At 41.7% G+C, this 15,637-nt stretch overlaps 1 long non-coding RNA gene across 1 annotated transcript in view; it reads right to left on the reverse strand.

Annotated features, from left to right (window-relative positions):
* Positions 1–246: 246 nt before the first annotated feature.
* Positions 247–15,637, reverse strand: part of LOC128809477 (uncharacterized) — a 69,320-nt gene continuing 53,929 nt past the window's right edge. Inside the window, exon 3 of the long non-coding RNA XR_008437732.1 lies at positions 247–313. This is a non-coding gene — a long non-coding RNA (uncharacterized LOC128809477). The remainder of the gene's footprint in view (positions 314–15,637) is intronic.

Below are 15,637 nucleotides of genomic sequence, written 5' to 3' on the forward strand. Positions count from 1 at the left end.
TGGCAGGAAGCTCAGTGCACAGTGGGACTTTCCCCTTTAGCAATGCCAGCTAGAAAATTTAACATTACTTTAGAGGCAGTTGGTGTTTTCAGTGCTTGATCAGAGCATCTGCTCTGTACAAAAGCTCGGTCCTGTGAGAGGACCAATAACCACTTTTCCTGACAAAAGAATAAATGTAGATTCAAGCAACGAAGGAAAATTACTGCACCCAGCCATATTCACTGGGTGAGAAAAACTCGACCTTACCTTAACGCTCTCTTCCTTAGGAGCAGTCGTGAAGGCTTAAATCTGATTGAGTTTCCTTTGGCAAAATCTGTGAAATAGAAAAAAAAAATCAGACCATTGTGAAGATGCTGTAATAAATGGGGAACTTTTGGTACACTAGGTTATAGTTTCCAAGCACAGCCTTTTTCCCCTGCAAAAGACTGTGCAGAGGCCTTCTCTCTGAGCAAAGGAGCACCAGCTGGCATGTCCAAGATGGTGAAAAACCAAAGCTTTGCAAAATTGAGTACAGACAATAGACACATCAAAAGCATCAACACTTTGTGGAACACTTTATGGAACAGCCATGTCCTAATATTTGTGGTGTAGCAATACAGCCTGAGGTGATCATTTAAACTCACTGTTTCCTAGCTTATAAAATGGGCAATGGACTTGTTTATGAAGCACTCTGCAAATGAGAAATGCTGCAAGCAGCAAGAGCCTTTTTGGCTGCGGCCTGGCAATAGTATAAAAACTGCATATTCATTGCAGAAGCCAAGAGATGTCCAGCTGAGGATTTGTTGCAACAGTATTACCCCATCCATGACAGAAATATTTCTGAAGATTGTCTACTGTTTGGAAGCTCCCATTTTTTTTCTGAATAGTCTTACAACATGCATTTCACAGAGGAACTCATGTTTGCACTGCAAGCAAAATTGCAGCCTTATGTTAAAAAAGCGTGTATGACAAAGCCTTCCCAAAACTGTGTGAACCATAAAAAGCAATGGGCAATCTCCCCACCCTCTCCTAGATTAAACTTTTTCATTTCTGCAATCAAGTGCATCACCAGAGGGTCTAAACGATGACCAGTGACAAGGGGGAACAGGGTTCCAAGCACCCTCTCCCTCCATTCAAGAGGGTCCAAGCAAGACACCCCAGAGCACTGTCAGCCAGGGAGCAGGTCCTGCTCTGGGACTGCTGTGCAAAAACACATGGAGCTACTGACAACTTACTCCCAATGAAAAATTGCCTTCCATCCCCATCTGTATTAAATCTACTACCCAAGACCCTACATTAATAAACAGTTGGTCACTGACACAGCAATCATTTTATTTTTCAAAAACAGACCCAGACTTTAGAACACAGTCCAGACTTTAGAACAATTCAGTTGCAGCTACACTCCTATTACTCTACCTCAGAGCTGAGATTTAACTATTTCAAGGAAGACCTAACTGCAAAAAAATATTTTTTTGCTTATGCACAGTATTTTAAGTCTGGGTAGCATGTCTCTTATTTTTGCAGAAAGGTTTTAATGAAACTTATGACAATATGGGTCTTAATTTAGAGAATGTACATTTTGTCTGAGCATTTCAAAATCTTCTTACCCTCTTCCATTTCCTTCTGCTACTTCTACAGGTATAAAGATTGAAAAAAACTTTTAAAAAGTAACAGAAAAAAAAGATTATTTTAACAACTTGATAAAGAAGCTTAAAATGTGCAAAAAGGCATTTTCAAGGCATCTGCTACAAGTCAGTGCAGATTTCAAGCAGCTTTGCTAATAACAGTCTTTAATACGCAACTTTTCCTGTTTTTGTTAACATTCATTTTCTCTTTCCATTAAATGGAGAATAAAGCACATAGATTACACAAAAACATCTTGTTAGATCAAAACAGAATCTTGTAAGAAAAACAGTGTGAATGGTATATAAATCATTGTATTTTATATTTTACAATACAGCATTAAAAAGAATACTCTGAGCCATATGGATCCTCTAAAAAGGCGAGATTTACATTACTTTGAGAGGACTATGCACTAACTTTCAAAGCCCAGCTCAGTATCAGCTTAGCTAATCAGAACCAGGCATATCTTAAATTTATAGCTGTTCTAACAGGATGCAACCCATCCTAGAATTATTGGCACTGGAACAGCTGTCCACCATGAAAACCACAAGTAGACCACAGAGAAATTCTGCCTAGCCCAGCCAAAACTGGGGAGGGAATATGAGAACAGAAGAAAGGAGCCTGCATTGCTTCCCTGGGAGCAGGGCTGCTAGGAGGGGCACATCAGCCGGTTTGGCTCTTGCACCCCTTAAACACATTCAGCAACATTCGTACACACCACATCTTTAATGCCTCAAAATTGTCATAAAAGTTTGCTGTGTTTCACAGGGGTGAATCCCAATTTTCCCCACATCCCAAACACAGAAAAACTTAGCAGACAATTAAATTCTATTATGGAGTTTTGATATGTTATGTATTTCCTCCTGTTCAAATTAAACACCATGTGGGGGGATTAAAGCCCAATAAAAACTTACCACAATATAGAAGTCTTAAATACAAACACAGGAGGAAAAGTAAACAACTCTGCATCAAAAGACAATAAATATGCCCACAAAAGAAACATCAGTTTAGCAGTCTTATTCAATGGTTAATTTAAAGATAAAAAAACAACCTCACTGTACTCAATAGACAGAAGAAAAATATTTACAACAGCATTTTGTTCTGTTTTTTACTGAAGAATTCTAAACATGTTCATAATCATATTATAGCAATTTAAAATATTTATATTCAAAATTAAGAGTATCTTTACTGAAGTGTAAATCAGACTTGCTCACAAGTTTAACCATTTGTTCAGTCGAGTTCCCTCTCTCTTAGGCACAAACTACCCGATAAAACCACTATCCTAAATTTAATATGTAGGAAATTTAAAATGAACAATCTGAAAAGAAAAAGTAGATATAACCTTCCAGCATTACTTAGTATATTTAAAGGCCCTAAGTCGGTGGCATGCTAAGCTAATTAAAAGATCCATCTAATCGGATCTTTCAAAAGTGTCCTTTAGGAAATAACAAAATTGCCTAGGTGACTAACTGCATACTGATTGCTAAAGTACCTAATGCAGCTGCAGGAGAGACAGTCAAACAACATTTACACATGCAGACATATATATGAGAGATTAAACACACACAAACTGCATTTTCTTTTATCTTCTTGGAACTCTTACCTTGCTCCTCAGAGTATTTAACATTTCCCAAATAGCTGGAGATCCAAGGATTTCTGAACATGGTTGCACAAACAAAGGATTCGGCAAAGAGAAACTACAATAGCAGCTAATTCTCAAGCAGCCACAGCCCTTAGGCCTGTCTTAGCAATATCGTGTAGAGATTTTTCATAGCACAGGACTGGAGCTGTCAGGCTATCGCGTCCCAGGGAGTACAGTAAATGCATAGCAATAGGCTGCAAGCCGGAGCAGCTCAAGCCAGTAATCAGATTACGAACAGAAATTAGGCACATGAATGCTAAAACAGATTGGGCAATGGTGATTGGGAGATTTATAATATTACCACTTCAAAGATCCAGCCAAATCGCACATTATATTCCTGCAAAACGAATGTAGAGCCCCTGACTCCTCATATTAAGAAACCAAACAAACAAAAAAAACTCCAACAACAACAGAAAAAATGTCGAGAAGAGGAATAATTCCTTCATATCTCTAATCAGGATAAACTGCAGTGCTTATTTAAGAAAAGCACCACCCAGGCTGCCAAAAAATGGACTCTGATAATCATAGCATTGTGCTTAAATGTTTTGCCTAACTATTAGTTGGAACATTTAAAACAGACAAGATTTATGGATAACATATGAGCAAAATTACTGGTGGGGGTAGGGATTTAAGAACAGACACCACAGCTCCAAATATTTTAATTCGAGACAGAAGGTGAAAAATTGCACTAAAGTACTGTCTAGCTACCATTTTTTTTTTTTTTTTATTAAACAGATTTGATGGATTTTGGATTGAAGAGTTGGAATCCTTTTAGCTAATTTTTAAAGTCTGGAAATATTTGTTTGCAATGGTGCAATAACCCTGGCTCAGTCACCCACACTGAACTACCTGATGGTCTAACACAGACACAAAGAAGCATTAAATGTGTGACTGAAACAGGTCCATGCACTTAACCCCATCCAAACAAACAGGGAAGTTTATCTGCTTCCCTCCAACAGACTTCTTCCCTTCCAAAAGATTTCAGCTACTATCAGTATTACAGGCTGAGAGGGCTGGGGTGGTTCAGCCTGGAAAAGGCTCCAGGGAGACTTTAGAGCACCTTCCAGTACCTAAAGGTGGCTGCAAGAGAGCAGGAAAGGGACTTTACAAGGACCTGTACATAGGACAAGGGGTAATGGCTTTAAGCTGAAGAGGGGTAGGATATTAGGAAGAAATTCAAGTTATTGCAATGGATAGAAGAACATGCATTCCATCTTGTCTAATGCACCTGATATTTGACTCTATTTATTTTTAAAAACATAAATCATGTTGGAGTCAACCTCATCAAAGCACCTTTTCTTAGCTGATCTTTCAGCAGTCCAGAGCTCCCTGGAATGAGAGTCACCCAACACAAGGATTATGGCCTTGAAGCCTCTGACCCACCAAGTAACCCTCTCTGTTCAGAAATATTTGATGGTACATACCACGTTTCTTCTCTTTGCCTGTAACCTTGCCACCTCTAGTGTTGAATTCTAACCACTCCCAGCACTACCAACAGAACACAAACCAACACTGCTGTGCACTCCTGACCAGCTGTGAAGGCCTCCATGTACTTGAGCCTAAAATATACAAAAAATGTAATCTGTTGGCACTAATCCAAACCTGCAATTAACATGAAAATCTGGTGCTTTATGGCCTAGGCATAAGTGCAGGTGTGCTTAAAATACAAAAATAAGATGGGACAGAACTAACTAAGGAGCTGCTAGTAACAGTTAATGGGGAAATTCTGGACCAGGATATGTGTTGGTAGAGCAACAAGAGACCCTGCTCCCAGAAAAACCTTCTTTCCCAACCCTGCGTGTCTGAATGCTGTTTATCTGATCTTGTAAATAGAGGTATTATTACTTGGAGCATTTTTAAGCACCTGTAACTCATCTGGTACACAGTAAGGGAAGTTTCTGATAAAGCTCAGGTAAACATCACTCATTTGATAAATATTGTGTCTGCAATGTTTAGCAAGATGGAAGGAAAAGTTAGACTTGACAGCTGAGCTGATGCAATAGCTCAAGGCTGCCAAGAAAGACAGTCCTAGCCATCGTTCCTGCTGCAGCACCTCTGCTAGGTCCTGCTCCCCTAGTGACCCAGCCTGACAACTGAAGTGCTAGTAAATATTCCCTTTTATTTTCGCTGTGTGCTTTTCAGGAGGTGAATGAAAAGAACAAAGAAAAAGGCAAAAGATCCAATGATCAGGAAAAGGACCAACTCTTCTGGCTAACAAAAGAGGTGAGCTCAGCCCAAATGTCACCCCTCCGTCTGGCAATGTCCCCTACAACAGAGAGGAGGGGTACTGTTGTTTTTGTGGAGGGCGGGTTTCAGGCTCCCCCATTCCTCTGCTATACATCATCCTCAACGTTTTGTCCCAGTGAATGAGGTGCAGAAGGGAAAGCACAGAGAGCTGCAGAAAGACAGGAAAACTCTGGAATGCCTTTCACAATTGTGTAATTTTTAAATAGGCTCTTGCTTGTGCTGTTCAGATTCTGCCTACAGTACACAGTAAGAAGCCAGTCTCTCCAAGTGGTCTGGCTACTACCTGGGAAGAAATATCTCTGATAGGCTTTGGTGCAAATAGACTCCTTTTCCTACTATATACAGCTGGTCAAGAATCCAGGGGCTACCCTATGGAACCAAAGATAGATATTATAAAGGAAAATAAAATATTCAATTAAAAAAAAAATCTGTATCAAGTTCTTCACAAAAATACCTAGAGTTTGGCTTCAAGATCTCTTCATGTTTGATTGGAAGGTGATCACCAGCCATTGCTCTGTGCACATGACCTATGATTTAACTTTCCTAGCACTGCTGTTGATACTGAAACTGTGCTGCTGTGCAGAATCTGCAATCCCAGAGTTCATTCAGTGTTGATTCAAGATGAGGGGTATGTGCCAACAGTGCTTCCAATATTAAAACTCTGAGATGCTGGAGCCTTTGGGTATTACAGCAATGCTATGCACTTCACACAGATCATTTGGAATACTGAACTGTAGATAACTGACCACTTCTGTCCCTCCTTTCCACCAAAAAGGGACCACCTGTCACAAGAGGAGTCTCTGTGCTGGCCCTTGACCAGCTTTGGAAGTGGAGAAAACAGTGCAAAAACAGTAAGTCAGCAGAGTCAACCAAGGGTATCAGGAATAGAAGTCTTGGATTTAACATTTTGCTGCTTGTTTGAAAACAGCAGGTTTAAGAATAAACCTTTCCCAGAGGAAAAGAAATTAATCTCCAAATACTAGATGAAGAAAGGAGGAAGAGTAATTTGTCCTTCAAAAATGACCCAGTCTCCAGTACCTACAAGTGTGCTCAGCCAAACTACATTATCAAGGCTGTGTAACAAATCAGTAGTAATGTTCTGGTCCCCCTCTGCCATCATTAATTCTTCAGCATTAGCAGCTTCCAACATAAGCAAACACAGAGAGAACAACAGTTCAGCCGTCAGAAAGGGGGCAGCCCAGTGGGAAGCTAAGTTTGCAGTGATCTGGGCTTAGAGCTCGAGGTTAAGCATGTATACATTTCAAATCTGAGACAGCTCATGAAAGACCAGCTGGCAGTTAAATGTTGTTCTGAAGCTTCCCACAGGAAGAGAAGGAAAATATCTTCCTTTTGTCTGGCAAAACTAATAGCTATAATCAAAGCTGGAGCTTAAACGACTTGCAAAACACTTCCCAACTTACAGGCCTGCCAGCCCCAAAGCCCTAAGGAGTTATAAACCAGGTCCCACCAAGATCAGGCCTTTCTTCCTCTTGAATTTTGATCACTTATGAATTTATATTTAGAAGTGTTTAGAAGTGATAAAGAGAGGTAGATACGTTGTTGTGACTTGTAGCTTTCATAAAAGCAAAAATCAAAGAAGCCCATGACAGCTGTTTGAAGAAAACCTAAAAATAAAATAAAATTTTTAAGATATCAACAATGCAGAGGAAAGAAAAGCTACAGTGGCTGCATGAAACTTTCTGCAAATATGCTAGTTAGGTAAACAGGAATCTGAACAGCACAGAAAACTGAGATGATCTGTATAAATGCAATAATGAAGTCAGGTTCTCATCCATTCTTCATGAAATCTAAAGGAGCTCATGAATTTTATTCCACTGCTCTTCTGGCCAAGGTGAGCTAGTCAAAATGAGCTATGCCAAGATCTGAGATGCTGTGGATGATTGCAGGAATGAAGGTCAGAAGACTGGGTAAATCAGACCACTCTTTTCCATCAGTCCATCTTACCTCCCCTCTGAGGCTGCAAGCTTCTCGCCTACCCCATGCCCCCTGTCAGTTTTTAGTATGCAGGCATATCTTTCCAAAAGAAAGTGGCAAGGCACTCCCCTTTATTATTTCCCCTTCCTCTCAGTCTCCAACAATCTCTGCCAAGTTGTTCAAGAAGTCAGCCCAAAGCCGAAGGACAGGTCAAAAATCTCCCGGAAGATAACTTCAGTAGTACAATCACTTAAAAGCTCAAGTCGTGCCCCAGCAGCCCACCTTGCAATCACAGTACATATTTTGGGTTGGCAACGCCAGTCAGGTTTGTCTTCTCCATCCAAACCCCATGTATATGGGGAAGTGGTATTTTCTCATTTCTTAAATTGAGGCCATTCTTATGAACTTTAAAAATAGGATAAAGTTTCCTGACATGGTGTCATCACTCCAGCGGAAAACAAATATAATTCTTTCCAAATAATCATCCTGGCAAAATGATTTATGTTTGGCCAGTGATTGTGTTTTGGACAAGTCTTCAGTTTAACTTCAGCACTGCATTGCTTGTGTAGCGCACTTTAAAACAGGTCATACGCAAAAAGATGAAAAAAGCTGATTAGTAAGATTTATAAAGGGGACTGAGGTTTGTAGTACAAAATGTGCTGAAAGAATATGGATGGGAATATGGACGGGAAAAGAGAGAACAACAGGTATTTTTGTACCCGCACTAGAAATCCTTTTCCAATCTCCAGATTAATATTTCAGATTTCACTCCACTCAATTTCAGCAATTAATTACTCCTAAAAGGAGATTTTGGTATCTTTCAGTTTTGTAACACAAAATAAGGAATATCATTCCAGAATAAGGAACATGAATCCAACGTCCCCTGACATCCCTACCTCTCATATCACTGTTCACAAAACTGCATAACAAGACTGTAGCATAATTAAAAGATATCCAAGGTTTTCCTCTTTAGGAGTAGGATCAGACTAGAGGAGCTCCTTCAAGTAAGTTCAAAGGCCACATGCCCTTTTCTCATGTGGTAATCAGATCTATCAGTGGGGCACATTATCTGAATTCAGTCACACCTATTTGTCTCTGGGCCCAAAGCAGTAACAGAAGATGTCAGGTGTGAACACGGACATTTCTGCACTGAGCAAGTGGCTGGAAAGGAGGATAAGGCAGGAACTCCTCTCCCAGCAATGCACACAATCTCAATCATTAAACAGCTCAAGGACTTTGAGGAGACATGGTGTTTTACCCAGTGAAACAGCACTGGAGAGCATTTCACGGCACAGCTCTCTATGGAGCAGCTGCAGCTCAGACTGTGAAGGCACAGGGTGTCACATCCTTCACTGGAGTCATGAAGCCTCAGCTTCTTCTTTGCTATTGCAGTGAACGAGAGCTTTGCTGCTGAGATGGCCCCAGGCTTAAACTGCTGCTGGGAGACTGCTAAACTTGTGTCCCTCAAAAACAAGCAGCCAAGGTTTCTAGGATGGGTTTCCCCATCTTCTGACAGTTCTAGTGTCTGCAACCAGTACGAGGCTGTCTCCCTGCCTGGAGCAGCAGGTGCCCCCATGCAGTTAGGTGCCACAAAAAGCCCTGCCACACTACTGAGTTTTCTCCTGGCTGCTTTTGAACACCTCTGCACGTGTATAAAAGCCCAATAAGGGAGCAGAGAGAGGCACACATACCCCAAGGAAGAATTTATAACAAGGCTCTTCGGCTCTTCATGATAGTCATCTAAGGAAAACACCAATTTTGTCTACCACTGCAATGTGACATTTCACAGGCCACATGCTATCCCTGCATACTTACCCTGAAATATAATTTTTCAAGCCTCAGGCAGACGGCAACCTTGCAGGCAAGAAATCCATGACCCCAGCTCCCATCCTCTTTATGGCATGTTGCAATGCTTTCTCAGAAAATTAAATATTTATTAAAAGAAATAAAGAAAAATGTATGCTTTATTCAAGAGCTGATGGTCAAGGTAGGATAGCTCAACTGCAAGTACTGTCACTGCACTATGAAAAAGGTACATGTACCAGGCTTAATTTGCAACTAGCATGACTAAGTAAAAATTAGAGAGGAAAGAAAAGCTAACCCAGTGATGCTGCAGTTCTGGAGTCTGTTCTCTGGAGAGCAAGTTTAAATTCATGGCAGCTATGGCGTTTTTCTCTTTATTGCCCTCATTCGCTTCCAAGGCCCCTGCAAAAATCACCAACATTCTTGGTGCTCAGGGGGGTACCAGGAAGTTAATCACAAGTCAGACCTGAAAAGCCTTTTCAGAGCTGCCTCGGAAAGTTTGCACAGCATCTGTTTGTCTTAATCTACAGAGATTACACTAAAGGAAAAACGTAAATACTTTTTTAAAGACTTCTTCCATGTGAAAGTCAGATTTTATGAGGTGGGTATGAAGCAACCTAGCTTAGTCCCGGTCTGTACACAGAAAGTGGGTGCCAATATACCTCTCCTTCTGGGAGTGAGAAAATTGTTTTAGCCAGTAAAAATCAGTTTTCCAATAAAGGGCATGAAACTGCCTAATAAGAGAGGAGAAACAAGTCCCAAAGTCATTTAAAAAATATAAATTAGTTCCTCTTAGTCCAGTATTCCTCTGAAAGCAGGCAGTGCAAGGAATGAAGACACACTTCCCAGCAAAGGTCCGCAAAGTGTTTCAGTATATGGACTGAAGCGGGAACTGGCATCCTAAGGTTATAACCAAGCACATAAAAAAACACGCTAGGAAGAGCTACTAACGTTTACACAAAGGGATTTCACTTTTTTAAAGCCACCTCTAGCACAATTCTCGATATCTGCCAGGCAGAGTGCAGTGTCAGTGACAGCTGGGCTCAGGCAGCAGCAGCTCGCTGTCAGCACCGCAGTACTGGGTCGTATCTCCCGGGGTCTGCGCCGGATCCGTTCTGGGCTGCGCGTCTCATGCAGCATGTTCCGTCCCCAGACACGGCTCCGCAGCTTGCCTAATAAGGCCAGGCGCGAGTTGACTGGCTGGCTTATAGGTCACCAGTGTTTACCTTGCGAGCCGGCGGCAGCTGGAGCCTCCCAGCCCTCCTCTGCTCCGGGCCGCCGCTGCGCCATCCCCGCGCTTGCAGGGCACCCGTGGCACATCGGCGCTGCCCGGCAGGCGAAGCCCAGCCACCAGTCACAGCTGAGGGGGACACGCTGTGGTTTCACCACAGGCAGCATGGAACTGCAGGGAGTGCAGGTGCAGTCTCCACTACAGCGCATTGTAGGACCACTCGACTGAAAAAATAATCAGGTTTCTCACTGCATGAATTGCTCGAAAGTAGGGCAGCAGTGTAGGTATGAACAGCCACCTTCACAGCTCCAAGGCAGCAGACAGGTACCTGTCAAACACCAGAACCAAGGGAACTAGATGAAAGCAAGGCAGAGATACTCATTTGAGTGCTACTATTTAATTATTTATTACTCTTGATCAGTTATGGTAAGATTCACTGCAATTCAGACTGGTGGCTTCAAAAGTAATGATTTACCCTCCACAAAAATAGCTATCCGGCCAAATAAAAAACCTCTTCTGCTGCTGCTTCCCTTGTGATTCAGTCTATTTTCTCCTTTACACCACCCCTAAGGCAACTTCAAGATGCCAGATTTGGATACTGTCGTACCCTCTTTCCCAGCAGAGTCTGAGGAAAGCCAGGAGACGGCTCTGCGGTTAGAGCTGGCAGGCACAGGAGAGCGGCACAGGTCACCTCCGACCACGGCACTGCCACGAGACTCCTGCGAGGGGCCACGCACAGCGGCTTTTCCCTTCAGGTCAGTGCAGACAATGCATTTCCATCCTTCATCAACACCACCTTGTAAGGTTTAAATACCTACCCAATACTATCAGATATAATGATGTATTTATCATATGATTCAGCTCGAAAATTGTCTTGAACACAGGGAGTAAAACTAAACTATGATTATCACCCTAATGAAGTAACCAAACTATCACAGTTATGTCCTGTTCCTGCTATGAACCTGGGGTTCATGCTATTATAATTTTAAAAATAAATTATATGGCCTATTCACTCTTAAAACAGTACATTTAAAAAAAAAAAAAAACAGCTGATAGTTTGTAAGCTTAGCCATTGGGCTGAAGCTGTGCCCAGGTGCACACACAGATCTTGGCTCAGAATTGCTGACTTTCTCCTCAGTCTGTTCTCACCCAAAATATGCTTCACTTATACAAAGAAATGGGGCACACACATTCAAAAAGGGGCCAGTCAGACATGATTACACAAAGGTGAGTCCTAAAATAAGCCAACTCACTTTGTGTCCAATTTGCTTAGATCAGCAGCAAAATATGCTCTTATGAATATCAATAATGAATGCTGGAGGAAACTAAACAACACACAAGGAACGAGAAGTACTGCTGTGTGAGCATTAGACCTGTTAGGAGTTTTAGGAAGAAGTCAAGATATCCAGGAACTATGAAAATCAGTCACATTTCACAGACTTTCAGATTGGGATGAGAGAAAAGCTAGAGGAAACTGCTTTGCTAGAGGAAATGGGTTCACCCATTCATTTCAAGTCTCTTTGAAAACACACTGACAAATCCAAAGTACCAGAGGAACACTACTTCTCCTCTTGGTTAAAAAGGAGAATCTCAATAAACATAGGCATATCTGGAAGGGAACACTCTGACACCCTCACAGGTGATTGCCTATTTGTCACCAGTTAATTTAGGATCATTTGTGTAACTGCACACGAGCAAAGGTTTTCCCATGCTTTTATGCTTTCACTGTTTTAATTTTAAATGGGAGATAATGTTACAGCTGACTTTTCTCCATTTTAACACTCCCATTTTTCATCTTTGCTCACAGACATTATGAATTCCAAGACAGGCTTCAGGAAGGAATTTTGGAAATACAGCAGTATCTCCTCCCTTGTGCTAAAGATGGGGGAAAAGGTAGAATTAACATTTTTTAAAATCTGTATTCTGAATATTTTAAATGCAAAAGAATACCTAAGTGGTAGGGAAGTCACCCTCTTGAAGAAACCTGGCTTTTTCACTGCTCAGGACAAAGCACAGTTATTGTAGTCAGTTAAACCTGACTGGTGCAGAGCTAGAGAGGAAAGTTCTCATTGAATTTTTCAAGTACAGGCCAGAAAAGCAATTTCAGCAAAATTTGTACATGCATAGCAAAGGTGATGCTGAAAGAACAGAATAATTGCTCACATAAGACTTCTGCTTAAATCAAAGCTGAAGCATATTTTCCACACTCAGTCCCCCCAAAAGGCCACCTCCTCCTTACAAGGCCACCTTACAAGAATCAGCTGCCACCCCAGCTCTCGGTCACACGAGAGGAAACACATCCACCATGTAATCAGCAGTTATGTGCTGCAGGCACACATTCACTGAGAAGACAGATGGGGTTTCAGTGAGGTAACGGGGAGGTGTTCTTCCCCTTGTCTACAGATGGTCAGTTCAAGCTCGAAAGTAAAACATCATGACTTTGTTGAAATGAAGTGAGCAGAGAAAACAGCCTACAAATGAAATAACAAGGGCAGTTGCTTGGGGAGCCAAGAGGTTTGTTATAGTCCAGGTTCCCAGAGCCACCTCATGAACACACAGGGAACAGCTCCCAGGGCTGGTGCAATATTGATGCCCGTGTGATGGCTGGAGAGAAGTGCTCAGTCACACCCCAGCTTTTACTGACACATGGAGAGGCTCAGCTGCATTTGCTCCAAAGTTCCTCTTCCCAAGACTAGAACCACCATTCCCAGCTCTACTCCTTTTAGTCTCCCTTTAGCTCTCATCCTTCTCAATCCCTCACTTCTGATTTTATTTCTGCTGCCTTCTGTATACTCCCACCTTCTTCCTGGACCCCATGCTATTGGTAATCCCCCTGCATTTCTACTCTTCAGTGTTTCCAAATATACTTTCACTTCTCCCCCAGCTCTTCTGCTCTCACTGCAGATTCTCCCACCAGAGACCCAGTCTCCTCACTGGCTCTTTTAACCCACTTCATTTTATCTCCCGCACAAACCCAGCTATCTTTTTGAGAAGGGTTTTGTTTTCCTTCTCCAGGAGATTTCAGTAAAGGTCTGTCCAATCTAGCACACTTTATTAGGAGAGAACTGATCACAGGAAATTAAGGAGCTGTTTTAGTGAGAGCTGGACCAACTGCAATGCACAAAGCTTAACTTCAACAGCACACTGTGGAGCAGCCAATAACCAGAAGGTCACAGTGTAAACACGCTGATACTCTTGGACATTTTTTTCTTGCAGGTAAATTCCCTTCATCAGTCAACTTGCTTGTCCCATGAATAGCATCAAAGGAATGCTGCACTGTTTCAAGAGAGGCACTAAGCATGTGTAATGGAAAGAGACATCCCTTAAACAAGAGAAAAGACAGGCAGCTTGAACAAATTAAGAGCTGGAAAGAAAGGACTCCCTTGATGTCTTAATGACCATTGGTTGTTACAGTAATACACCAACAACCAGTTACAGAAAGGGTGCTGGACTAGATCCTTGCGAGGCAAAGAAAAAATACCTTGCCTTGCAAGGTATTTGTCTAAAAGTGAGGCAAAACCCCTGCTGAGGAACAGTGCATAATCATCAAAATCAGTGACAAGAACAGTACAACATCTCCTAGCACAGTGGGACACAGCCCTGTGCCAGGTGATGCCTCAGAATTCTCAGTCCCTAGGACCTCAGGAGGGGCTGCAAAGTCCAGCAGGGAAATGAGGTATGTTCTGCAGTAAGACTTCTCTCTGCCACCACACCGCACTGTCTCCAAACACTGGACCTTGCAGTTCTCAAGGGAAATGAGATGTTGCAAGCCTTGGGGAATTTTGGGTACAGGGACCCTAAGAAGCTTCATTGTTAAATGCTCCATCATCCTCACATGCACCATAAAGATTGGGCCCACAGTTTGTGATTCAAGCAAGGAAAGGCAGCCATTCATGAGCCTCAGTACCTTGACAGAGCATGTACTGGACAGACACACATGAAATTCATGCACCGAGTTTATTCACACATAGTGGGCACAGTGTCCTGCCCACAGAGTCTAAAGAAAGGCATTCTTATGGCATGAAGACAGTCCTTATTACACCAGGGAGCCTCTGGGAGCCATTTGGGAGCTTCATTTCAGCCCACCAGCACTACTGGCATATTTACTATTAAGTTCTATATCTACATTCCACACAAAGGATGTTGAAGTCCAAGCAAGATGCTCGTTTTCCTCACTGCCTTTCTATGCCTGGCCTGACTTTCAAGTGCTAATGGAAAAACTGAATAAAATACAGCAGTAGAAGAGTTAAGTAATCCAGCAGCTTCTCTAAATGGTTTAACAATTTGTAGTGCAGTTGAGCATACACACAGATTGCTTTGACTTAAAAAAATCATGTTCATAAACAGTCAAGTAAACAAAAAAAAAAAAAAAAAGGCTCAGTGAAGGCTATATTTTAGGACATTCAGAGTGTCTTGTAAAGATACTGTTTGCCAATGGCTGTAAGTCAAACTGCAGCAGTATTTCAGACTGCCATGGAAAGTATGCCTGCATTAAAACCCAGCACAAGAAACTTTAAATTCCGGACAGCATGTGGCCATGCATGAGATCACTGTGAAAAGCTGCATCATTTTCTTGAGCTCTTTATTTTTCTTTCCTGAGAAGTTTGAAGCCATAATCAGCAGCTTATACCCAAAGTCCAGATGTAAAGTCAGCACAGGCTGGACTAAGTCCAGGAGTTGCATTAGTTCACAATATACAGGAAAAGAACAAAATCCTATCCAAGGAGATCCGGAGCACTAGAATGCTATTTAATGAAGGCTGAACAAAACTAGAGGTCTGCTCTAGTGAGGACACTATATAGGGATTTCACTGGGATACCATAATTTCATTTTTATAGTCAAATTATCACTTTCCACCCTCAAGGGTATGTGTGCATATGTGTGAAAGTATTCTATTAAACAATTTGGCATATGTAAGTTCTCAACTGGTTTCTTTTTTGAGAGCTTTTTTTGGCTAAATATTATCATTATTTCTTGCAAGTCATTATGAAGAACAGTGTGTGAGCATCCAGTTTCTAGTATTTCAAGGGTCTGTGGGTGCATAAAACACACCTGCATAGAAACTGGGTTTTACAGGAAGAAATGTTTAATTGGTTGGGTTTTTTTAGATTTTTTCATCTGTTGACTATTAGAACATTTTATGTGAGAAAAAACATACAAATCATCTGTCCTGTCAT

This window comes from Vidua macroura, chromosome 1, assembly GCF_024509145.1.
Source record: "Vidua macroura isolate BioBank_ID:100142 chromosome 1, ASM2450914v1, whole genome shotgun sequence".
Classification (NCBI taxonomy): Eukaryota; Metazoa; Chordata; class Aves; order Passeriformes; family Viduidae; genus Vidua; species Vidua macroura.